Source organism: Falco naumanni, chromosome 5 (genome assembly GCF_017639655.2).
Source record: "Falco naumanni isolate bFalNau1 chromosome 5, bFalNau1.pat, whole genome shotgun sequence".
Taxonomy (NCBI): Eukaryota; Metazoa; Chordata; class Aves; order Falconiformes; family Falconidae; genus Falco; species Falco naumanni.
Window position 1 is genome coordinate 28,955,484 of NC_054058.1, and position 27,244 is coordinate 28,982,727.

Consider the following 27,244-nt stretch of genomic DNA (forward strand, 5'->3'; position numbering starts at 1 on the left):
ACATCCTCCATGGTGTCATTTACTTTATTCTGACACGCTGCTAGAGCAGAATTTACCTTAGCTCTCAAGTGCTGCTTCTATTCCGGCTGAAATGCCTGAAGTGATGGTGATGATGTCATTCTTGTGAGTTATGACATAAGGTGCAAGTGGGTATCAGTCTCAGAAGATGAACACACCTGTCAAACAGGCAAGTCTCCTTAAGAACCAGGTCAAAACCTTTTCAAGTACCTAAACAACCCACTTCAAGTGGCTACGCAACAGCCGATTTTTCTGAATTTCGTCAAAGCTGCAGGAACAGCAGTGTTTTCAAACAGTGTTCCACAGCCATTGCTGAATAGAGCTGAATTGGCAAATCACAGATACCCAGAAGGAACAGTGTCCTGTTTATAAGGAAAAAGCGCGGTTACTGTGGTCAGACAGCCGGGCCACAGGCCAGGTCACGCCTCCTAAACATATTTTATCTAACCTCATGTCACAGGCAGGATGTGGGGAATGTCAGATCTTCTCTTCTGAAAGGTAAGGGCCATTCAAAGAGCACAGACTGGCATCACTCTTGTGACTCCATCACAGTCAAAGACAGCTGCTTTGCCTTACACCAGCTGAACCTTGGCTTCTTAATTAAGGTACCAGAGGAAATTTCCAGATGTGCTAGGATCAGGATTGGTGCAGATCCACGTCGGTGGTTTTCCCCGGGCAGTTGAGAAGGCAAAGGCAGGCTGCAGGCAGGCCTGAATGGACCCATTCTTCTCAGCCAACTGCTAATACTTAAGGTATGTCTCTGCTTGGCAAACATGGGGTGTGACTTGTAGCACTTAAATCATGCGTGCAGCTGACATGGTCTAGAAACGGTGAGGCTGTAGGTAGAGTCCCTGGAAAGTCCTTGTTCCTGCTGCTTGCACTCATATGCCTGTGCTGCTCTGCCCTGGCCTCTGGTGTTGCAGAGGGTGGCTGGAAGAAGCTGTCAGGGCTGCAGAAGCACCTCTCCTTGGTTGGCTGGAACTAAGGGGACGTCTAGTGGTGGTATTTTAAGATCCAGATCTCCAAGTAACTAGAGGCATCTAGTTTTTCTACTGTTACTGCAGCTTCCTTGGAAGCGATGGGCAGAAACAGCTGTGAGATTAAAGGTGCTCTTGTGTCAAGTTTCCCTTGTGAAAGCAGCTCCCAACTTTGATTACTACATACAGGCAAAGTTCAACTCGGTTTCCATATGGCAATCTCTCTGATGGTAGTGGGGCTTCCAAATACAAAATGGTCATAACTGGTGTAAGATTGATGCTTCTTGACTTGGCCTGATGGGTTTTATATGGTCCCGGTCTCTGCACATGGAGACCCCAGACCATAATCAAAAGTAGTTTAAACTTTGTAATTTGAATTTTGTATGTGAATACACAGAATATGTAAGATATTCATGACTTAGGCCGTGCAGTGAGACCCTGCTGTATGTCACATGCAGGAATTGGTTGCTGATTTCTCAGTACTGTGCATTGATGTTTCTCACTCATATATCACTTCACATTGGGCAATAGTTGGGGCCTTAGCACAGGGTAAACCTAAAAAAGACAACACTGCATCCCCCTTGTCCACATGCTTATATACTGCTGTAACTAAATGTGAATGTATGTCACTACAGGTAGCAATGTAAGACAACATAGTGAATAAATATTCATTTTATTTATTATAAAAGAGGTTTGCTAATATCGTTCTATTTTCTTTTAGGATTTACAAAGGTTTTCCTTGGTAAATATTATGCAGTTGGTGGTAGGTTTGCTTTGAGGGAATGTGCTCTCAGAAAGACAACTCATTGGCAAGATATCTTGGAGGCTGTGCCAATAACAGGTAGAGAAACTCAGGTGCAGCTCCCCAAGGGATGGTCTGCCCTGAGGAGGCTCATTGCAACAGGCAGACATGGTAATGTATTGCTAAACAGCCTCCTCTTTCTCTCTAGTCCAAGAAATGCATCATTTCCTCAATGTAAAGGAACTAATTACTTATTTTTCAGGCTATTAAACCAAATGCAATATATACATGCCCCCCCGATGTGTTCTGGAATTGCTGCTGCTGCAGTCACAGCAGGGAAGGATTTCACTGCTGCTGCTGCCATGTTTTTCTTGTGGCACATTATTAGACAAAGCTGTCTCTTGTTCTTGGGGTGTTTTTAATGCACAGTGAAACTTCTGCTCTAGCTTCTTGGCTAGTTTTCTTTTCTGAACCCCAGAATTCATTTCTTTGGATGTCTTTCTGCTATTTCTCAACAATTCTTTCTGCTTTTTATTTTTTCTTTCCATAGCATGGGGTCTTTTTTTCTGTTCTCAAACCAGTGACCAGCAGAAAGACCTTAAGTAAGAATCTCTCGCCCTTAACCATCTAATTTATTTAGCCCAGGCTTTTCTCTGCCTTTCTGGCTTGTGTGTGTGCAAGGCCAGTCATTACCTTGATCACAGAATACCCCTTGTTTGATGAAATAGCTCTGGTGCTGAGCAGGGAGCACAGGCAGAGCTCAGACATGTACCCTTCCTTCAGACAAGCTTTCATGCTTCTGTGCGTGGAGCTGGATAAAGTTCCCCATGTGATGTACTGAAGTGGTTTCCTTTTCTGTGGATTCACAATGAAATATAGGGGGTTTGGTGTTGGTATTGTGTTTCATTTAAATTTCTTCCTTCTTGCCTCCAAGATGTTTCCAGTTGATTATATTTTGATTCTTGAAAATGTAACTTGTTCTTACTTCATTCTTATGCATTCTTCCTTACTTAACATTTTTGCCAAGGCATGTACTAAAACCCATGAAAAGCGGGTCTGTGGGTGGGGGCAGTATTTTTTCCCCAGTTAGACTCCCCCTTCCCTGCCCCTGCTGCACAAGTGTAAGTTGTTTTAACCTCCTTAATTTCAGGGTGGTGGTGGGTGGGGTGGTGGTGGGGAAGTAGTTGTAAAGTAACAGGATTTCACTTTACCTTTTGCTGTGCTGTGACTTTCCCAACGCTTATGAGGTACTGAAGGGCTCTGTGACAGGAAAAGTTGTCACATACCTTTTTATTCGTATCAGCAAGTTCTGCAGGGCTGTCTTTCTCTTGTAACAGCCCCTGCTCTGGCCTTCGCTCACTTACCTACACCAACTATTGCTACTTTGGGCTGCACAGCAAAAAGCAAACCCCTGAAGGAGAGAAGGGTCCCTCTCATTTAGAAGAAAACTTCCATTTTCTAGATACTCTTGGAGTGAGTTCTGAAGTACCTTGTTGCCTTTGTGAAGGATTTTGTCATGTGCGACTTTGCCACACATTGCAAATTAATTTGAATTTCCCAAGTCTTTTTGCAGCACGTCATCCTATTTTCCACCTGTCTCACCGGACAGGTTAGATTTGCGCTTGTAGGGTCTAAGCGAGGATGGAAATCTTTTCTCCTTTCTCGTGACACGTCTGCGCGGAGTGTGTGTATGTAGCGGGGCTGTGCTCACGTGCAGGCAGAGTGTAACGTGACCGTGTTTGCGAGGGATGCTCGGAAGGTGCGGCTGGCTGCGGGCTGGCTGCGGCTGCGCCCCTGGCTGGCGCTGCTGCCGCTTCTCCGGTGGAGCAACAGTGCCAACTGCTGGCTGCTGCGCCCGGCCTGCGGGGCTTGCTCTCCTCCACACCGCGTTCGGAGGGCACCGGTACCCAAAACACAGCATCCCGTTGCTGATGGCTTGGGTACTCGGCAGTAGAATCTCAGTTTGATAGTCCTTGTTTCCATACCAAAATGATATTCCGTTGTGTGCGCGTAAGCCCTTGCTGGTTACCTTTCTTTGCGATGTTTCTCACATTCATTTAAGAAGTAAATGTTAATGTTGTTTTAAAGCTCTCTGTCTCTCCTGATCTTCCAGAGCTGGCTGCTCAGAGGGAGGAGAAGGTGTCTGCTCTGAGCAGTGGAAGGGCCATGAAAGGTGTCGTGCGCTCCCTGAGATTTTTTTACTGACCCGGTTGTGCCAGCAATTTGCCAACTACAAATTTGAGATGCTCGTATGTGTTACAGCCACAATGAGCTCTGAATAAAATTACACGGTAGTTTATGTATTTCTGCACATGGTACCACACAGTGGTTTTGGTCAGGAAAAAGGGAAAAAAAATAGAGAAGGTAAGAAAAAGAAAAGAATGTAGAGGTGTACATATAAACTCCATTTTATTAGCATTTCAGTAAGATGCTTCAATGGAAAAAAAAGATTATTCCCCACCCCAAGAGAAATATCAAATGGAGGACAGGTCTGTTTCTTTAAAAGTTTTCTGTGAGAACGGTTTTGTTCTATAAGGCTCCATAAGACTTTGTCTTTGCCCTGTCTCCTTTCTTTTTTGGCCTGTGATCTTTTTCTAGTGGGTTACAGCATTTACAGGAAGCGACAGAAGAGGGACATGGATAGGGAATATGAAACTGGGAAAGGGAAAAAAAAAAACCCCAACATAAAATAAAACAAAAGAAAGATTAAGAGAGCCTTGCAGAGAGAAAAAGGAAAGAAAGTGAATAGGTAGAGCAAGAAACCTGGGAGAGATGATCAGGCAAAGTTTGCAAAGGGGCGGGGGGGGGGGGGGGGGGGGGGGAAGGAGGGACAGGAGGATACAGGCAGCCAAACAAACTGAAAGTGAGTCTGATGAGTCAGGGTTTCTGTGGGTTTCTTGCACCTCCCAAAGGGTCATTTTCTGCTTCCTCCCAGCCACAAATGTTCTTCATAATTTTTTTTTGGAATAGAACATGGGAGGAAAACAAATAAATCAGCTATTCTTAACCATACATGGCAAGCCCAGGCTGAGGCACAGGTGGACTGCAGCCATGCGCGGCCTCTAAGTTGAGGTTGGAGAACTGTGGCCACCCAGCAGGTTTATCACTGCTTCTAGCTCTCTGTTGCTTTTTCATTCATATGTTGGGGTTGTCTTCCCCAGTGCCTTCATAGGAAAATCTAAACTAGACGGGGGCAGGCAGGGGAAGCATTTTGATGCTACTTTGAAAGATAGGAACATCAGAACTCCTCCTATGAAACTAAAACCTCAGGTTTTTGGGATGGGTTTTTTTAGGTGAAGCTTAAAAACCCTATGGCAAAATATCTCCTAGGCAGCATGTTACTTCAGCCCCACCTGGGAACCCTAAGGTGGCCCTGGGCACCATTAGGGATGGGAAGGCCACTACACTCTGCTCAGTGGAGGAGAAATGGTGTGCAAGTGCAGTGCTGCTTATGCCATGGGTCCTGCAGCAGTCAAGTGCTTTGCTAAATGTTGGGAGGGGGAAATTGAAGTGATTGGAGGACAATCTCGGTCAGTTTTTCAAATCTGTGATATCCTGATTCATGTGGGTCCTGGGAACAGTTTGAAAGTGAAATTCAGGTATTGCCTAGCATCTGAGAAAGCAGAACGCAAATAAACAGAAATGAGCAATGTGTGGCCCCAGACCTCACTAACTAAGCACAAAACTGCTACTGCCCTTAGCTCAAGAAGTTTAAGGAGCTTGGAATTCCTGTTTCTTAACAAATGCTTTTGAATATTCCAGAAAATTATTGTAATTAATAGCTGTAGGCAGAGAAAAAAGCACTAAAAGCAGATCATAACTATGTTATAACAGATGTGTGCTGCAACCAGCTGCAAGTGCCACTCAGTCGACTTCTCTCACAAGCCATTTTTAAGTAGCTTTCTGGGAGTGGGAGAATGGGGAGACTAGTTTTTCTGGTTAAGTTGGTTTTCTGTCAAGAGAAGTGAGTGCCAGACCTGACACCATGAAGCATGCAGGGGAGAGTGAAGTATAACTGTCCCCTTTCCGTGACAGCAAGCTGTTGGGTTGACCTAAGCCACAACACGTAACATCACCTCCGTGTTCGGGAGATAGATAATCTAGCCTTCCAAACCCCAGCTGACCCTCCGAACCTTCCTCCCCCATTTCCTCCCACACAGGATCCATTCTGATTTTCCACTTGCTGACAATAAGAGCACATTTGTATATGAAGATAGATTTAATCTAATGATATTATAAATGTACCAAGAATAAAGTTCTATAATAAGAAATGTTATTGGAATACTTCTATTTACAGTTTGGATATTACATGGCATTCACTGGATTCCTTCTTTGCATGTTCATTGCTTCAGTCACCCAATTGCCATGTTTTAGTTTAAATTTCTGAGTACAGAGAAGTTTTTATTTAGTGTTATAACTGCATTTCACAAAGAGTTTGGTTTTTTTATAAGAGTTTTGTCATTTAGGTTGCTTGTTATGATTCTTTCAGGGTCTGCCATTTTAACATTTTATTTGTACCAATTATGGCTGAACCTATAAAATAACAGTTAAAATCGGTTCATTAAAACCAAAGAGAAAATCACAGATTTGGACAACAGCAGGAACTTATTTGAGTCATTATAGACATGTCTGGAAGCTTGAGGGTGGGAAGCCAGAAGTGGCTGGAGAGACATCAAAGCACAGAAATGATGGGAGATGTACAAGAATGGGACATCCCTTTTGGGGGAGCTGCTCCACTTGAAGAACCCCTGCGACAAAATAAAAGGTTATCGAAAAGAAAATAATGTGCAGGTTCTGAAGGAAAAAAAGGTGAGGACTTACTCTTTCCTACTAGCTTGCCAGCAGGACTTGGCACCGCTGCTCACCTTCCAGCTGGAGACTTGCAGAAATCCTATAAAGCTCCGCTCTGATGAGTGAGTAAAAAGACCACTTCCTGGGCTTTGTGTTTTACACCTGTAGCATTTTCCTTCCCAATGAAACAACTACCTAACAGGTCTGATTTGGACTCTGATGCCCTTGCACCTCCCCTCCTTGCCCCTCGCTGCCTTTCCTTGCTCCCCCAAGTCTCCAGGGCTCATTCCCTCCCTGCCAGGAGCCTGGACCCAAGTCCCTCACCAGGAGCACACACTGATGTGGGAAAAGCCGCTCAACAAGGTGTTGCTGGTGCAGGAAACTGAAATTCTGTGAAACTGATCTCTGTAGTAGGCACTGGTCTGTTTCTCATGACAGTGTCTTGACTCTTTATTACTGGTGTAAGTAATTGAGCTGGATGCCATGCCATTATTTATTATTTTCTTTAATTAAACAAAATGAAAATCTTTCCAGGACATGTGGTTGCAATTTGCGAGTCCTGTTATAACCATGGTCTGATTTATTTCACTTTCACGCAGACATGCGTCCCCCCTAAGCCATATGTCTCTCTGAGTAAAGGGAGCGGGCTACACGCTTCCTTATCCATTGCAGGCCTTTCCCACTGAGATAACCAGCCTCTTAGTGTGAATATATTATTACGTATATAATATATTATTAAGAAAACATAAGGGCGGGGCAGGGCTGAAAAAGCTGAGCAGACCTGAGTGAGCAAGGAGGAGGCAAAGGGTGGTGAGGCGGGGCAGGCAGCGGGGTGTCCCCCCTGTGCCAGCCTTCCCGGCGCTGGGAATGCTGTGGGGACAGGGTGGGTGGTGGGACCGGCTGGGGCTGCGGGAGCTACTAGGTGGCCCTGGGCAGCCAGAGGTGGCAGCTTGCCCCACCACCACCGCACTGCCCGCGGGCCGGTGCCTACAGTGTTACGTGTGGGGAGAGGTGGTGTCTGCCTTAAAAAAATAATAATAATAAAAAAATTAAAATTATATGTTTATATATATGTCATCATCTATCAGCCTGTGGGGTAACGCCATGGGTAGCAAGGAGAAAGATGCTTCTTTCGCCCCTTTTCATTTAATTTCCCAGCGAAAGGCGCTGGGTGGCAGGGAGATGTCTGTTCTGAGGGGTACTTCCACCAGGGCCAGCCGGTACTTCCCGGTGAGAGGCAGTGGGCCGGGATTTGCCGGTGCGGTGTGCCAGGGAATGCCAGTGCGGTAGGCCGGGATGTGCTGGTGCACCGGGCCTAATGCCGCAGCTTCGCCCAGCTCTCGCCAGCTCTGGCCCAGGCTGATGCGGTGTGAGGGGCACACTGCAGCCTGCAGCAGCTGAACTGGTGGGCAAGCACCTGTGTGCACCTCCTCAGTGATTCTGCCATCTTAAAGAATATATTGGGGGAAAGAAATTGGTCTTGATCGGGTTCAGATATAAGCCAAAGAAATAATGTGTAAAACCTTTCCTCCTCTTCACAGGCTGCTGGGGGGCAGGAGACCACTCACTTCAGGTGAGCTGGGACAGTTGGAGCTGGCCATCGGACACCCAGCCCTGCAGGGACAGCAGAGCCATCTGCCAGGCTCCTCGGGGCGGTCCCCAGGGCCACCTCTCCCCTTCCCTGTGGGACACCCCAGGCTCAGCGCCTCCACCGTAGCCCCAAAGGCTCAGTGTGGGCCAGGGCTGGCGGGAGAGGCAGCAGCCTGTGAGGGTGGTGGGCTGGGGTAGGCACGTGGCATGGAGCGGGCAGAAAGAGCTAGCAAGGGTCTGCAAGCTCTTGGAGGCAGTGCCTAAGGGGACACAGGGAAACCTCCCAAATCTGCTTCCACCTGCCCTCCCCAAACCCCTCCTTGTGCTTCCCAGCCCCGGTGTCACTCAGCACATGCAGACCCATGTGGAGCCCGGGCTGCTCAGCCATGCGGTTTGTGCTTGCCACCTGGCGTGACCACTTCTCCAGCCAGCTGTGCTGGCCCTGCTGCAACAGGGGTGCTCCTGCCCCTCCAGTCCGGTGTGGCAACTGGGCTAGGAGGGCAGCCTCCAGCAATGGGAGTGCGACGGCCTCTCCTGTGATCCCTGAACAGTTAATTCCTCCCTGTGCCCAAGACACATGGCCATGTTTTCACTGGAGTGGAAGCTATGTTTCCATATGTCCCTAGCTCTCGTGGCTGGCACCTTGGTGTGGACATCTGTGCCACTCAGCATGCCTGTGCCCTTGCAAAGACTCACCTGAACTTATGTTGGGCAGCTCCTTCTGCTCTTGGTCCCCTGTGGTGCCCCACGTGCCTTCTGTACATCACTGCTGCATGCATAGCGGGCTGTGCATGCCCCTGAACAGCCCTGAAAGCAACTAGCTCGGCTTGTCTGCCCAGGCTATATCTAACACATTAACAGTTCTCAAAATACAAGTAATAACTGGCTGACTGTAATCTATTTCTTAGGATGTGCTGCTGCAGTGTGTGGTTGCACAACCCAAGCTGTTGTGTGTTCAGAGTCATATCTGCCTGCCTGAATGACAGAAATTAAGCATTTGCTGCTTTCTACTTCATTTAAACCTGTAGGAGCCTGTAGCACTCATCCTGCTCATGCACCAAGGTATCCACGTATGTCACTTGCCAATAGGGGACTTCTTCACCGAGTAATATCTGAAAAAATCTTTTAATAACAAAGAGATTACACACAGATTATTGTAATCATAATTTGGCTGACAAAGCCTTTGTTACTAATGGTGATGTTGGAGATGGAAAACCCAGCTTGGTTCTCAGATCCCTGCTGGAAAATAATAAAATAAAAAGGAGCAAAATCTGTGAGCATATTTGTTACCAAACCTTTGAAAAACACAAAAGTGGAACCCTGCCAATGCTATTGCTGGCAATTTTTCAGAGCAGAGCCTCACTCCAAGGTAGGGTTAGAAGTGGAAGCGCATTTTGTGTCTCTGACATTAGTATCACAGTGTTGTGTACAAATGGAGGGTTTACAGTCATTTGACATTTGTTCATTTCCATTGTAATTATTGTGTGCTGCTCTTATATCTTCAGAGTACTTTTGAATATCTTTTGATAATAGAATAATTAGAAATTAACTTCAGCATTGTAAAAAAAAAAAAGGTGTCTATTTTGCTAATGCAAAGAACTGACAAAAGAACCGCTTCAGTGGAAGGGCTTTTATAAAAATGGAGCGGTGTTGTCATTCTTCTTTGTTGTGAACATTGGTGAAGGGATGCTGGCTTTTATGTAGTCCCTTTTGTTCATCTCTAGGCAATGGCAGAACTTGCAACTAAATTCTGGTGGCAGAAACTTCTCTGGTCATAGCTGAGAATGGTATAATATCATGTATAGTTGTAACAACAACAACAAATCCCTAATGCATAGCTTGTATTTAGAATACCAAAAGGAGCCTTCAGTACTAAGAATCGAGCCTGCAGTACTAAGAATACAGAAAGAGCTATTTTTTTTTTAACACATAAACAGCTGCTTAATAAAATCAGTAGCAAATAGAAGAGGAATGTAAATATAATTTTAAATTATTTATTTCACTCCCTCTCTTTTTTTCATGTTAATATATCTTTGGCTCCTAGTTCACAACCACACACTAATTATAAATGTAAGAAAACCTAACTTGTTACTGTGCTCATTAAACTGTATGTCACATAGATATTTGGGGAGAATTTCCCATGCTTTCCAGAGTGAATGGAAGGAAACAGCAGCGGTGCTCACTTTAAACTGGGTTTTTTCCTAGTACCTTGCAAAAAGGCTTCATTGTATTTTGATTAATCCATGCTTGGTCCACCTCCGATGTTTCCATGGAAACAGAATTTTTTTTTCCTTGATGGCAACTGTTAGGCTCGGGAAGGCTCCTTGCTGCACAAAACCACTCCTGCTCCTAAAGAACTACTTGCTGGAAATTTAATGTGCGTAAACAAAACTCCCAAATTCCTCCTTAGTATTATTGTTGTCAATGCTAATAGAGAACTGTTTTCTTAATGATACACAGTGGTGCCTTTTCACTCCAGTGAAAAGTAACAGCAGTATTCTTTCCACTGCAAGAGAGCACTTTCCCTGGTCCAGAAAAAATTAGCCTGCAAACCTTCCAAAATTAAATTTTAAGAGTTCTGATGTGTGAATACTATTTAGTTCTGGATCAAAATAATTTGGTCTAATGGCTGTTAAAAGTTAATTAATCCTGTTTTGCAGATTGGCAATAATTTGAACAAATTATTCTTATGTGCCACAATTTGGGTTATAGAGTTTGGGTTTTTTAGGGGTTTGGGTTTTTTCCCCTACCCCACCCCCCCAAGACAAAAATACTCTCTTAATGCATGCTACTGTGATATTTGGAATAGGTTTTGAAAATCAACCAACAGAGGGAGCATTTGTGTGGTATTATTAATTCAACCAAGTGGTTGGAAACATGGCCATCATTTCTCCCAGTATTTTTGGACAGCATATTTATTGTGTATAATTATTAGAATCTTGACCATTCGTAAAAATAGAAAATGTTTTGGTTTGGAGTGTTTTAGTTTTTGAAAAATCCAATCTTAACTTTTGCTGACAGTGCAAGTAGCTATTTTAAATTGATAGTCAGGTTTATTGTTTGGAAAACTGGATGTTTTAGACCACAGAACATTTATTATTTTGGTTGAAAATACATTGAGAAAAACAGCTGAAACACCTCTAATTTATATTTGCCTTTTATTACAGTGACATTTAGGGGTGCCACCCAGACATCAAGATCCCAGCATACAATAGTCTGTAAAAATAGAAAATGAAAATATTTTTATTACAAAGATGCCCTGATATTAGTGGTTGTATAAGTCTGGGCAGAGAGAGAAAATAATCTATTGATTTGTTGATCATTTTTTTGTTTCATCTTTGTTCATCACAACAAGGAATCTGCCAAATGGAAAAAGGAAAATCACTTTAAGAGCAAAACACAGTTTTCAAACTTTTTCCAAGGACATACTGAAAACAGAAATTATATATCAAGCTAGAGAAAAAAAGCAGAAGCTTCAGTATTTCTTGGAACCTCTTTAAGGTGTTTACTATTAGAATCTGTTCAATAATAGTAGTAGTAATAATTATAATAATAATAAATAATTTTTCGAATCCTATCTTCTACCCTTATCTTTCCCCTGAAGCTTTTGGGGCACAGTTACTTTTCGCTACCATAACTGCACCTTGTCATATTTCTCTATTGTCAGCACAAGGTGTGAAGGGACTGCTGCCCTTCACAATGTCTCAGCAGATAGGTGTCAGGTACCCGACTAAATGACACATGAGGCTGTGCAGCACTTTAGAACAGGACAGAAAAGTGAAATAACTAGGGACACCAGGGCCTGGCTGCAACTAGTTGAGTGAAACTCAGTGAGGGTTCAGAGATGAGCATCTCTTGGCTGGGAAATGTGACAATGCCCCAAATGGTCATGTAGTCAGGTTCTGGTGGTGATGTACCACACGCTTGACTTTGGAGAACCGTGTTGCCCAAAGCCCGGGGTTTCTTTGAAGCTAATATTTCTCCTTTATAGGTGGGGCTGCTTTGATGAGTGCTCATTCTGAACCTCATGAGAATCATGTGGTAGATACTTGGAGTTAGTAAGATCTTTTTCCTTGATGTTGCTTTTCCTGCTGATTAGATTGGGATGTAACTGCTTGTCATTTGTCTTATCCCTTAGAATAAGCAACCCCAGGAACCTGCAGTGTCTCAGGCTTTTGGGTATGGGTATGGGAAGACACAAAATGATATTAATGGCACTAACACTATCTTAAAATTAGATGGGGAATGGTACAGCCTGCAGCACTGCCATGCGCAGCAGAGGGAGAACCCTATTTATATACCAGCAGGCTATTCTGGGTGTGCTAACACTGGAAGTGAGCAGCTGTGAGAAAAACAGAGAATAAGTGATAGTACACTCTGAAATGGAAATCATAGCAAAGCGCCATATGTGTCGACTAAGTAGTACTGCCAGCGCCCTCATTTCAGTGCTCTGAAGAGATAGTTTCCGACTTGCTTGATGAATTTTCACAAAATTGCTATGCCACACAGCAGCCTCTGGAAGTCTCTGGAAGTGCAGCTGTCGTGACCCGTACACATCACATGTACATCACACAACACTGGTCAGCAAAACTCAGTCTTGAATGTTGCTGGAAGACCAGGCAAGATCTGAGATATTTGCCTTCCTCATTGCAGACCTCATTAACAAATGTACGTATCATCCCCTGGGATTGGAGTTTCCTAACCATGAGGTTCTTATGTGAGCATCATGCAGATGGACTCCTGCCTGCAGGACTCACATGTTGCAACGTTTACCTTTACCTATTAAAGCTTTAAAACAAACATGACAACAGAATATATATTCCTTTGACAGGGCTGCTTTTCCACACAGTTTGGTTATTTATTTTCCTACCATGACACTGGTTATTATCCATAGTTTCCTTTCAGTTTTGTTCTCCAGCTCTTTAAAGATATATGAGAAGCTCCTGTGAGTCTGTGTCTGTGCAGTGGAGTAACTCCTGCCAAGATGTGGACATAGCAGTAACACCACTGCAGTATGTGTATGTAGCCAAGGGCCAGCCTTGCACTACTGGGGACCTGGGGTGGGCTTGTCACACTGTTAAAAGCAGTTAGGGCTGTGTTGTGGCCTCATCTCTCAGATTGCTTTGCACTTAACATGGCAAAGCCTTGACAATCCAGTGGTTCTTGAACACTCTGGCTCCGTCACAGGTGCTAAGTCCTTCTCAGTGTGGTAGCTCCAGGTGCTGGATTGGAGGTGCCTGCTGCAGTCCTGGATGCAGCTGCAGCCATGCATCCATCCAGGCATGGCCTCCCACGTCACCTGGCCTGGAGAGCCAGCGGTGCATGCTGCAGCCATGGCCCCGCAACTGCTTCCCTCCTCCTTCATCCCCCCTGAAAATCCTTGTGGAAATCACTCCTCAGACCCAGCATTGCTTGCAACACGTCTGAGGGCTCCATCCTTTCTGCAGGTGCATTACTCTGCTGGCATGCCTGGTGGTGTCTCAAAAATGCCACCATACTTTGTTATTCCCCAGGGGAGAAACAGGTTGCTCTCTGCCCAAACCACCTGGGAGCACATGGACATACCCACTACCTGCATGCTCAGGACCCTGCAGTGACCTAGGTTAGAAGGTATCCAACAGCTTTAGTGTTCCCCACCCTCCATCTTCATTAATTTTAATTTTCTAGCTCAGGTGCATGTACTTGTACATAACAGCAAATTGTGCCTCTAACATCAGAGGTTTTTCCAGTAACTCTAGTGTTTAATTAACCCTGGTAGTTTTACTGTTTATTAGGTTCTTAAAAAAAATCTGCATTTGTCTTGTGGGGAACACCAGGTAGATGCCAGAGGAGCTCATCCTACCAATTTATTCTTCTGGATTGTTTGAAAGAAAAATCAGACAGTTTTGTGGTTCGGTTGCAGAATGAGGTGTGGGTCAGAAGCAACTAAGTTCTGTTTTCAAAACTGAGATGTCTAAATACGTCTAATTGTGTGTGTCTTACTGAAAATCCCTAGGGTGCAGGTACATAGTAAAATTTCTAATGAATCTGAGGATCTAACAGCACTGTGAGCAACCCAAGAGATTTCCAATTCTTTAATCAGTTTAGGCATCCAGCTCCCACTGATTGACAAAGTTGTGTGTCTTACCATAGCTGTTTAAAGGTCAGGCTTAAAGGTTTAACACAAGAGGTTTCTCACTGGCATTGACGAATAGGAGAAATTGGCTGTCATGATGCAGCAGCAGCTGCGCACAGGAAGGTTGTCAGTGGGAAGGTGTCCTGGATAAAGTGAAGCACAGGGTTTGGGGCCACAGTTTTGGAGGACTCTGCAGCCACTGCTTTCATCTTAATTGGCTTCTTATTTTGGATTGTCGTCTTTCAGCTGGTAAACTCACGGACTGTAGAAATCCTGGGTGAAAACTAGGGCACAGAGACGAGCTCCTGCAAGATTCCTCTCATGACTCAGATTCCTCTCACTTCGCTGTGGGCAAAGAACGTTGCTGCAAGAGCAGTGGTTCCTATGAAGAACCACAGTTCAGAAGGCAAAATTACAGGCACATGCACATAATTGTGTGGTTGATCGTGAATGTGTGGAGTGTGTTTTGAAAATGTTGCATAACATAATTACTAGCTTCTGTGCTGCAGACTCCTCAGGGAAATTGCTGTTGTATGAATGTACACATTAGCCATACGGCCATTCTATATAATGTTCTGTTCTGGAAAAAATAGGTCAGTTGGTAATTTGACCTAAGTTCACAGTTTGCTTACAGGTCATCAAATTAGTCAGAACTGTATTTGCTGAACTTTAAAGCATAGTTATTTTAGGGCCCATAATGGGATTCACAGGTTCTAGCTGAAGTAAACAAGCACCGTGACATGTTTTGTTTTGTTTTTTTTACAGTGGTGAAATATTCTATCCTGGCACCTTCAAAAGCAAATAAGACTTTTGCATGCCTCCAACTCAAAAACCCTGAGGGGCTGTTAATTTTTTCTAAGTATCCATCCTTTGAAAATCGGTTGCTTAACAGTACTGTGAGCTGAGTACCCAAAATGGCTTCTGATTTGAATAATGGAAGCAACCTCTGGAATCGTGATTCTTCAAAAGCTGATGCTATGCCAGGGGAAGGGAAATAGCTTAGAGACCTCTTGGTGATGGTGCTTGAAAATACAGTGTGCACGAAGAAAAGAGAAATTACAACTATAAAAAATAAATAATTTGATTTCTAAACAAGAAGCACCAAGTGGTCTTTGATCTGCTTCGTTCCAAGCTTTCTAAAATGTTGTCCTATTCCATATTCAGATTTTTTGACCTTGTTTTGCCGTGGAGATTTGTGCATAAGTTCTGACACCTGGGAAGGTTACAGAAGTTCATAGGTTCAGACCCCTATTGCATGTCCCTTAGCCATCTTGCGCTCAGTTACTTCTGCAGTTTCACACACATGCATGCACTGCAACCCATGGCCATGTGCTCAAGGTCCCTCCTAGCCTCAAGAACAACTTGTAGAACTGCTTAATGGGCCTTAACAACCTTATCAGCCAACCTCATCAACCAGCCTCACCTTGGGCCCACCGTGGCCTGAGGGCTATTTCAGCTCAGCCTGGGTCTGTTAGTCTTTTCCTGAGCTCTGCTGTGGGGTGGTGGTCTCCAGTCCTCTCTCTTAGGTGGCTTGTTGTGCTGACTTATCCCTTGCTGAGCTGTGGACTGTCAACGGACACCATTACCAGTCCTCCACGTTCAGCATTGTAGATGTGTCCCTTAGTTGGGGCTGACCTTCCGCTCCTACTTAATCCCCTTTGTTACTCTGGTGGTAAGGTGCTGATTCCCTTTCGAGTTTCCTCCAGGGTGGTGATGTGGCTGTTGTGACCTGCTATTGCTTAGCATCTGTGTCAAGGTCAGTAACTATTTTTATACCCTGCACCTGAAAATTTTTTAAAGAAAATATTGATTGCTCTAACCTCCAGCCCATGTTGTTCTTATGTTTATTTTTGTTTATCATAACTTGTGTGCTTTACTATATTTTGTGTTTCAATGGCATTTGCTGCTTCCTTTGTTGACAAAAATATTTTCATTCAGTTATGCCTAAATAAATTTCCTTGGATGTTAAGTAGGTTAACTGAATACCATCTGAAATACCTTAAATAGAGGGTCTTAATTCATTTTGAGTAAAGCTTATTTAATCTTTTGCAGCCCTAAAACTTCAGACTTCAAAACAAAATTCTATGTTTAACTTTGGTTTCAAAAGTCTTATGTAATCAGTTTAACTCAAATTCCAGGTTTTCTTTTGCTTCTCATTTAGCTGGAAAATGTTATTGGGTGCCTATAATGTGAGTCTTTGATCCTAAGAAAGCCACAAGCCACATGAAAGTGAACAGTTCTTCATGCCAAACATTCCTGTTTACACTTAACAAAAAAAAAATAACAATCACCTTTTTTATAGAAAGCAGCAACAAATAAAGGAGGGATTGCTGGAGGCTTTTGGCAGGACCAAGCAAACCTACGTGGCCTACATCATTTTCTCAACTAAAGGCACAATGCTTAGGATGATGGTTTTGCAGGCTAGAGGTAATTCCATGCAGTACTCTACAAACCTGGGCTTGTTCAGCGCTTCCTGCCAGCTGGCCAGGAGGGAGCCAGCTCTGGTGTGAAACCTCTGTAGCCCGCTGGATGCGGTACATGCCGGAGATGCTAAGCTCTGTCTCTTTGCTGAGTTCATGCATGGGCATGGCTGATGGCAGTGGCCTTCTCAGGGCTTGACTGGTGAACCTAAATGCTCTTTTTGCATGGTGTTTTGTTTTGGTGGGTACATAAGATAAAGATAAGCTTTCTGTGGGGGAAAATCAATCGGCTCTACAGAGATCTGGTGAAAGAGGTACACAAAAGTTATGTCTGCTTCATGGTTGCCCCCTGTATCTTGTGGGGCTGTTGTGTCCGAGTACATCTAAGCCACGTAGGGTGTGTGTTTCACAGCTGTCCTATGAGCTAGAGCTGACTTGCAGATCATCTTTTGCGTACATCTTAGCCTTGACCTGCAATGTACTCAATGACCCTCGAGACAACATGTGTAGGTCTTGTGGTGTTGGTATTGTGAGGGAGCAGGGTGTGCTGGGGGCTGACAGGGCACTCTGGGGGTGGTGAGAGAAGGGCACACCCAGAAGCTGGTGTCAGGTGGACTTGCTGCAGCCTGCTTTCAGCTACGTCTTGGCAGAAACTGAGTTGTACTCAAGGACTGTACAGAATTTTTAGCTGCTAACGGTGAAAAAAGTGTGGTTGCATGTGAACTGTGGTGTTTCGAGGGCATGTTATTTTCCCCTGCCTTGTGGCTTATCACAGGTGTGGCAAAAGGCAGACCTCCCAGCTGACAGCTATTTTCCAGTCTAACTTTTGGTATGTTCTCCAAGGCCTAGGAGCTCTAGGGCAATTCACATTAAAGGTCACTATGGTTTTGTTCAGTAAGAATTTATCGTTCTCACCCTGCTCTCCGGAACTGCTGAAATTATAGCTGAAATGGGAAGAAAGCACAGCAAAGTCTCTTCAAATTTCTGGTCCTTACATCCAGTATCTACCATCCTTGCTCATATGTGACAAGAGGTGGTTTCTTTTCCTGCACAAAGGGAGCCCTTGGTTTGTGAAGCAGTTTCCATAAGAGCTGAAAATGCTGGAATGTTTTTTCCAAGTAAAAAATGTGCCTTAAATTTCTCATATTAACTATATACTCTTGTCGTCACTGAGAGAACGTTGCTGAGCTATTACAACATATGTGACGAGCCTGGGATGCCTGGATGGCATTGACCTTGGTGGCAGCAGCACCAGCGCAAGCAGCCCTGTTGCTCTACCTGTGTTCTGCCCCTTGCCCATTCAGGTACTCTGGCAAGGCATAGGGGAGAAGAAAAGCACCAGTGCTGCTGAGGAACAGTGTGTGCAGGGGGAATGAGCGTGTTGGGAACTGCCAGAGGTGTTATTGCCACTGAAAAGGAAAGTAATGTTCAGTTTACAACCCTAACCCACTGGGGAGGAAGGGGGCTCAGCTGTGGTGGTGCAGTGGTCAGAACTGTTTATGTTACAGCACTGGAACAGGGCTAATGCTCTTTCTCCTGTTAACACAAAGAGATACAGAAATGCTCCCACTGCTGAGGCCGAGTGAATTATTATGCTGGCTGATAAAGGGGTCTGTACTCAAATTCCAATGGTGAGTCACTGGGAAAATAAGTTTAGTTTTGTCCTAGACCTATTTATTTCTACCGCTTTTGGACTGAATCATTTTTGGGGATGCATAAGAATATTTGTGTTCTATAGAGTGGTGCAAGCAATAAATTTATGAAGGTGTAATGCACTGGTCTGAGGCTTTCAGTGACTCACATGCCTTACAACTCTCTTCTATATTGATTTGAAGAATCAGTCAGCAATATACAGACGAGCGGAGGTTATCTTTATTCGGCAGCGCTGAGTGCATGTGGGATTGCTCCACCAAAATCATGCACACTGAGGGGACTTTTCAGTCCCCCCTTTATACAAGCTACTCATACCTATTCATTAGTTTTCCAAGAAATTGTTTACATATTCACTACAATTCTGAGAATTCATTTACATATCTCATGTCTGTGCAATGTCCTTGAGGAGATGTCTCTGCACAGACTCTATTCCTTAGCGGCCATGTTTAAAGTCTCCGTCTTCGCCACGTTGCATGTACAACAGGAATCTAAGACAAAATGTCCCTTCTAAAGACAACCAACCCAAGGACTTAGCAGTCTGTACATCCATCATGTGGCAATAAGGGTCCTTGGACATTTCCTGACTTTTAACTACACATAGGTGTGTCATCCTTTAGACAAGTGGTACAGCATTCACTATTCATTCCCCCTTTTTCTAACAGCTATTGTAAATTCTTTTACAGCTACAGAAAATCATCATATCTTATCATCATTCTTAGACAGCACCAAACAAAACATTGAAGTAATATACATAGTAATATTCCTAAAACTACTACAATAAGTATTATAACAAAAGTATGCTTTAACCATTCTAAATTAGGTAACCACAAAGTCAGTTTGTTCCATATAGCCTCAAAACTCCATGAGAAATTGTCTTTAGTAATTTCATGCAGGATCTGCACCTTGTTCCATATCTTATGGATGTCTGTTTAATCATTCCATCCATCAGATTGGGAACAAGTGTTTTGCCCTGGATTCCCAGGGCACGGTCCTCCTGTTTTACTTCGAGCTTTCCAATGGCAGTTATTATCACTTTTCACGAATACTGTGGTGGTTAGATTTAATATTTGCAAATCAAATCTAGGACCCAACTTATACATTTTGTCATCATATAGACAGTATCCTTTACCATTGCCTGGCTTTTTCCAAAAGTCTGGCCATGTAAGCAGTTTGCCATCTAGATAATTCCAGTTTTGGGAGGCCACCCCATACAGGGGTGTTATCAGGCCTCCCTTAGGAAGAGAGGTACATATCCAACATTCCTTAGCTTTCGTGGCATTAACAATTATTTGTAATGTTTGAGGACAGGTATTGTTTACCCATGTTTCAGTTTCTAATATCTCTACAACATTATTACAATTAAGATCAGAATAGCTCTGCACAAATAGCCCTGATCCTTTTGACAGTCCATTGTGTTTCTAGAAGTTATTACAATTAAAGAAATTATTGTTGTGACAATTATGATCTAATAAACCGTAGTTTCATGGGTCCTGCTGAGGTGATGGCCCATGATTTTTCAGCTTTCTTTATCCGCGAATAGTGAATCCAGGCTGGTTGTTCTCTTATCTTGACGGCGGTGAAGGTCATCAGCAGTACCTGATAGGGTCCTTACCACTTTTCTTCTAAAGATTTCCCTGAAAAAGTCTTTATATACACATAGTCACCAGGTTTAAAGGAGTGGATTGGTTGATCTAACCCTCTGGCCCTTGTTCCCAATATTTGTTTATTTCTAACCTTTAATTGTCCCTGGAAGGCCTTCACATATTCACACAAATATCCCTCTCCCAACTGTCTTAGATCTTCTCCAGCAAATTGTAACTGGTACGGTCTCCCGTATAATATTTCAAAAGGGCTTAAATTTTCCTTTTGTTCCTGTTCTTGTTCTTGGCTTAGTTTGGATTCTTAATAATACCAAGGGAAGAAATTGTGGCCAAGTTAGATTTGTTCCTTGTCCTATTTTCGCTATCTGTAAATGGTTCATTTTTCCACTTGCCCACTTGTTTGAGGCCTATAAGGAGTATGTAATTGCCAATCTATGCCTAATACTGTACTCACTTGTTGTACTATTTTGGCATAAAAGTGTGAGCCTCTATCAGGAGAGATTGTTGCCGGTACCCCAAAATGGGGAATAATCTCATTCAACAATCCCTTCGTTACCTCTCTTGCTTTATTTGTTCAACAAGGAAAAGCTTCTGGCCAACCTGAAAATGTATCAGTCATAACTAATAAATATCGGTACCCCCCCTTTTCTTGGGAGTTCAGAAAAATCAACTTGCCACTGTTGTCCTGGATAATTTCCTCTACTAATGTTCCCTAGTTTTATTCTATTTGCTACGTTGGGATTATTATGTAAACACACTTCGCATTGTTGAGTCACCTGCTTTATTGTAGTGTACAAGTTTCGCCCTATCAATTTTTGATTTAGACTTTTAGATAACGTATTAGCTCCCCAATGAGTCTTATGTTCTGTTTGGGCTGTGGTCCATATTAAATTGGATGGTACCACTATACAGCCATCTGTCAAATAAGCCCATTTATTTAATTTTATTTTACCATTCATGTCCTGAATTAGCTTTAGGTCGCCTTTAGAATAGTTTGGCTCCTGATCTGTACTTACAATTTGGATTTTACTGTCTGGTATTAAGGACAATTCCTCCTTTCCCACCTCCTCTGCTACTCGTCTGGCCTCATGGTCGGCCAGGCGGTTTCCAATTTCCAAATCAGTGCCTCAATGGGCCATCTTGTATTCTTCCTTCCTGGATGACCCTCTCGTAACAGAGGGGGCCATTCCTCACATCAAGGTCTGGCATGGCATATGTTCCCACCACTCAGTGCCTACTGGGTTGCAGCCAACAGCGGAACTCAAGATTCTTCTTGGTGGCAAACACAGAGGCCGACCCAGTCTTGCCCTTGACTATGGTAGGAGGTACCTGACCAACCTTATTCCTTGTACTTCATTGTCAATGCGGAGTTTCATCTGCGCATCCCATAACAAGTCACTGTTATGGTAGAACACACAGATTTACATTAGTAGAACTATTACAGAGTATATTTTATTTTAGTTTTCATGCCAATATCCCCTACAGCCCTGCTGACCAAGGGATATTGTTTTACCTGAACTAGGCAGGCCTCCCACTTATCATTTTTACTGTAACAGGTAAAACATTTTTTGCCTTACCTGGAATTTATTTCCAGATATATCTAGTTAAAGATTTCTTTTACTTCAGGGAGGTCCTCTTTTCCACTTTTCTATTGAATTAAAGATAAGATCAAGATTTCAATTAATTGATCATTTTTAACTTTTGGTTTCATTTCTCCTTCTTTAAATGTCTAGATGTTCTAATAAATCACATCCCAACAAAGATTTTGGTGAATTTGGCATTCTTATTTGTTTTCTTAGTTTGTACTTTAAAGGTTTCAGGTTTTCTTCCTGGTGGCCAGCAGCTCCCACAACTGTAACAAATTCTTTTCACTGAAGTTTAACACCAAATAAGTTGGTTTTGTATTCACTAAAAATTCCACCTCATTTTTCCTAGTCCCTAGTTCACCTGAACCCCTTGTTGGTTCTTTAGCTTAGGGCAATCTCGCTTCCAGTTTCCACTTTCCCTAAAACGTGCACACTGATCCAATCCCATAGGAGAGGTTTCACTCTTTCACTTCTACCTGACATTCCTCCTCTGTCTCTGCCTTGTCTCCTCTACCAGTTTAGCACGACCCAGCTCTTCTCTTAACTTCTGTACACATTCCCTGTTCCTTCTATCAACTTTTCTACATCACAATTACCTAGTAACAATCAACTGGAACCTTTATCTAGTCCTGTTAGATCATCCTGATAAGTCTTTCACAACCAACTTTCAAACATCTAAATTTCCCTGTCAAAGATTCACCTTTATTCTCCTCAGACCCATTCCCTGCCCTAGAGGGGCCGTTACTGGTCCTGTTGTACTGCAAATGCTGCAGCACTTGGGGTAACATTTTCAGGTCCTTCTGCTCAATTGTCAGCAACAGCAACCCCTTCCTCCTCGCCTTTGGAAGGATTCTGAGCAGAAGATGCTTTTCCTGCTCTGCAGGTTACACAAGCCTGCCTCTGCAACAGCACTTCTGTTTTAACTCTTTCTTACCCTGAATGTAAATCTGCTACTTGTTGCTTTAAGTCTGTGTTCTTACATATCAGCCTTTGCAGGCAAACAGCAAACACCCTGCCATGCGCCCAGCATGACTCAGCCGCACCTTCGAGGGGGTACGGGGGTTTGTACAAACTCACCCCAATACTTAAACACTTTCACAGGGTCTTTGATTCTCCACCCCCCCAGCTTCAGATCTTACATACATTAGTACAAGTTTTTATCTTACAACATGTTTCATTCTGGTTGCTCCACAGAAGGAACCACAACCTGAGCGCTCTTTTTTTTTTTTTCCACAAAAATTTCAACAAGAACATTTTTCTAGTTTAGGTCTCAGTTTTTCCTATCCTTTTCTAAAGCCATAATCAGAGGATCAGGTGGTGTTAATCCCACACTCCTGTCACACAAACATATCTGCACACATTACTTATCCCATTTTTCCTCTCGCCTCAAGAATAACATTAATTGTAATAAAACATTATAATTCAATGTCCCATTTAAGGGCCATTTCTCTCCATCCCCTAACTTATACAGGGCCCACCACTGTTTGCAGTCCTTAACCAAAGTCCTCTTATTCACACTTCCTCCAGGTTGCCCTTATTTCCTTCCAGTGACTTAGAACACATCCCAACAGACTCTTACTATTCCACCGCTTTGTTTTCCCCCCATATTATCTTGACGTGCGGAATTAGACTCTATAACTCGAAAGTTATAAAGTAGGTATGTTTATTGCGCGCAGATGCACGGGGGATCGCTCCTCCACAAGCGTGCATACCCGAAGTGACAAACCATCCCACATTTATACAATGAAACAAATGAATATTCAATTAGCGCCTATACATATTTGTTACCTAAACCCCGCTTCGTATGTTAATTAGCTTATCAGTCCGTTTCCTGGAATGTGGTGGTCTTGCAGGTTTGTAGGTGATTCATGTTCTTGTGACCATCTGATCTTCTTCAGCAAGGAGACTTAGCACTCCCTCCCTCTAGATAGCATTTGAATGTCTCTCATCCTTTTCTCATTCTCTTTTAAATAGCCCCTTTGTTAGAGAAAGAAGGGCAGGCGTCTCCCCGTCTCCCCTTTGTTAGAGGAAGAAGGGCAGGCGTCTCCTCAAAACTGTAGTTGTCTCCTCAAAGCTGTGTGCCTATGTGACCAGACACTGCACCCATGACTAGTCACCATACCCACATTCCTTGAGCAGACATATACAATCACAATCGATGTCCATTGTCCCCATTTCACACTATTTCTCCATATCAATCTCAATCGCTATCCCAGCCACAGACCACTCTAATTTCACTTACAGCTCTTTCTCTTATCCCAAGGCATCCAAACCTTACAGTTAGGGCATTCAATTTCTTGTTCCCACCATACATACAATAATTCTTTACACCATATACACTTTAAAACATATAGAGGTTCACATTCACCCCTCGGATGTTTAAGACAATAACCACATACCAACATTCATAATATACTTAATACAGAAATGTTCTCACATTTCCAGCATAAATGAGTATAACAATTATTATTAGTAACCTTATAATTATTAATCCTGTATATACAGATAGACGTCAAATTATCGAACGGTTTTGGTTGTTTGTTTTATTTTATTTTTTTTTGTCTCCCAATTAAAACAGAATCAGAGTTTTGACGATATTCCCTTAATATCAGAACGGGTACCAAAACAGAATCAGATGTATACCTGGGGTGCTAGCTACCTGGTATACGCCATCCTGCATAAGCATACAATGATCTTACACCTTACGGACAGCTTTACAGATGGACCGGTCCCAGAACAGAATCCGAAACAGTACTGTTTAAAATATAATATTAATATAATACTTAGAACTAATATAATATTTGAATAAAGATAGTACCTTCGCTCCATAAGATGGAGTCCTTGCCTGCTCCTGCAGTGATCCAGATGAGATGAGGAGCCCCTCTGGGAAAATCCCCGGGGGTACCCTAGGGAGTCCCCGCTCTCAATGGGTCCCGCAGCCAAGCAGAGGAGGTCCCACCAGAGGTTTGCCAAATTGATTTGAAGAATCAGTCAGCAATATACAGACGAGCGGAGGTTATCTTTATTCGGCAGCGCTGGGTGCATGTGGGATCGCTCCACCAAAATCATGCACACCGAGGGGACTTTTCAGTCCCCCCTTTATACAAGCTACTCATACCTATTCATTAGTTTTCCAAGAAATTGTTTACATATTCACTACAATTCTGATAATTCATTTACATATCTCGTGTCTGTGCAATGTCCTTGAGGAGATGTCTCTGCGCAGACTCTATTCCTTAGTGGCCATGTTTAAATTCTCCGTCTTCGCCACGTTGCATGTACAACAGGAATCTAAGACAAAATGTCCCTTCTAAAGACAACCAACCCAAGGACTTAGCAGTCTGTACATCCATCATGTGGCAATAAGGGTCTTTGGACATTTCCTGACCTTTAACTACACATAGGTGCGTCATCCTTTAGATAAGTGGTACGGCATTCACTATTCAATATAAAGCATACTTAAGATAAAATTGGTGTAATTCACTTCCCCCATCTTACCAATACTGTGAAACCACGGTCATCCAAAATGCAAAATATTTGTTGTGGCATGCACAATTCCCACTTTGTCCTGTGATTTAGATCTCAGTTCATCCTAACTAAAATTATTATCCATCATTCTGAGTTATTGCTTGTTAATGATGTGTTTGTTTCTTTGATTAAAGGGTTTAATGTCAATATATGTTCCAGTCACAGTTTATCTCAGACTTCTTAATCACCGTAACAGCCACCACAATGTCTGGTCAAGTAAATCCCATTTTGAGCTTTTTTCCCCTGAGGGAATGCATTTTCAATTAAATTGTGCTTTTAAAATCTTGGAGTATATTAACATGGCTTATCGTTCTCCCCAGCACAAAATAGCTTCCAGCAGCCCTTGGATAACCAGTTCAACATCTCTTCTTCCTTCAGCCTAAAGCAGGGTTCTCAACACCAGTTTGTTCTTGATAATGTCACTGGACATGAGGCTAAAGGCAGAGAAGTTGTGTATTTGTCAGTGTAGTGTGTGAGTCTCCCAGAAGAAAGATTCTGCGACTTGAAAGCAGCTCTCCTGTTAATTTTATCATCTCCCTGAGCCTCCCAAATTCAGTTCTGTGCTGGCACTGCAGGGCTGACCCTCTGAAAAATGTCACATTTATCTGCTTTTACAGTCGAGCTTGTCTATAGGCAAAAATAGCGCTCCTTGAAATCTCCTGCTATTCAGCAATGTGCATACGTGATCAGCGTCCTCTATTCTTGCATAACTTCAAAGGGGATTGGCTGGAATATTTTTATTTTATTTTTGATTTTTGTATTAAGCAGAAGGCTACTGTTCTGCTGGGAAAGGCACTTGGTGGCACTTCGGGGTTCATTATTGAGCACTTTTGGCAATGCAGGGCTGGTCTCCATGCCCAGCATTGGGTATAGTCTGGTTAGTCAGCAGCTTCACAGGTTGGACCAGGACAAAGAGCAGAGGTGGTTTTGTAGATACATTTAAAGCTAATTTAACTTGAAACTTGCCTGGGTATTTTTAGCAGGGAGTTCAACGCAATCTATAGAACTTACCAAAGGAGACAGGTCAATATCTGGAATGCTAGTGATGGTGTCCCCAGTTTCTGTGTTTAAATTGCTTTCAGTGCCTAAGCTTGCTAGGGTAAAAGTAACTTGGACAGGTCAAAGCAAAGTGCAGACAGGGCCACTGATACATAGTTTCTCATGTTACATGGTAAAAATTATTTTCCACAACTAATTCCTGAAATTTTGCTTTAAACATGCTTGTTCCTGGGTTAGTTCTGTGCTCCAGAGTACAACTGCTTCAGATAAAGCACTGTTACCAGCCATCATTTGTCTATAGGTCTGCTCAGTCAGGGTATAAGGGTGAAGAGAAAGGTGAAAGCATGTGATCTTTACAGGGCATATGGAACTGGACAGAACTTGATAATCCATAGTTCAGATATCAAATTGTATGTGCATTTAATACATAGCAATGTACTGGGTAATTTAATTCTTGCTACTTTTTTTTCCTGCTCTACATAGGAATCATCATTGCAAGAATGGGTTTACAAGGCTTGTTACCCCCTTCCCTCATTACCAGTGGATGGTGTGGCAGACATGAAGGGGTGCAGCTGTGCAGCACCCTGCTTGGAGGCTAGTTTGTGCAGGGCTAGAGGCTTGTGCACTTTCACAGAGGGTCAAGAATATTTCTAGTTGCTGTTTCCAGGCAGCAAGCTCTTCTCCTTCTGCAGTTTTCCACATTGCTTGCTGGTAGGTCAGTTATTCAGTGAGAATTAATCTCTGAATATGAGAGCCTCTCTCTACTATTTTCACTCACCTGTTTTTCATATTTTGCTTTTTCATGAAGGTGTTGTGCAGGAAAGAACAACTGCACATTCCTTTCCTGACTCTTCAGCACTCGACACCTCCGGTGTCCTGTCCTCTCTAAATCCCATCCTGTCTCTGCAAAGTTATCTGCGCTACAGCTCCTCACTCCTTCCCTTCAGTGTTCAGTTTTTATTCTTATACAACCTAAATTTAATTTCAACTGATCTGGGTTAGGTGGAAAGTTAAGGTTGGTTTGTTTGTTTGTTTGTTTTTTTAATATAGAATTGTCACTCTCTGTTTGACAAAGACTCAATAAATCATGTCAAATTTCCTCTGCCTCCGGTTCAAATAATTCAGCCTTCATTTACCATCGTTACCCAATAAAATACTATGGGGGTGTGAGGTGTCCTGGGTGTATTGCCCCCAAAAACCACACAGGGGACTGTGAGTTTGTGA

At 43.1% G+C, this 27,244-nt stretch overlaps 1 long non-coding RNA gene across 1 annotated transcript in view; it reads left to right on the forward strand.

Annotated features, from left to right (window-relative positions):
- The first annotated feature begins 388 nt into the window (after positions 1 to 388).
- Positions 389 to 27,244, forward strand: part of LOC121089258 — a 114,536-nt gene continuing 87,680 nt past the window's right edge. Inside the window, exons 1-2 of the long non-coding RNA XR_005828174.1 lie at positions 389 to 516; positions 624 to 770. This is a non-coding gene — a long non-coding RNA (uncharacterized LOC121089258). The remainder of the gene's footprint in view (positions 517 to 623; positions 771 to 27,244) is intronic.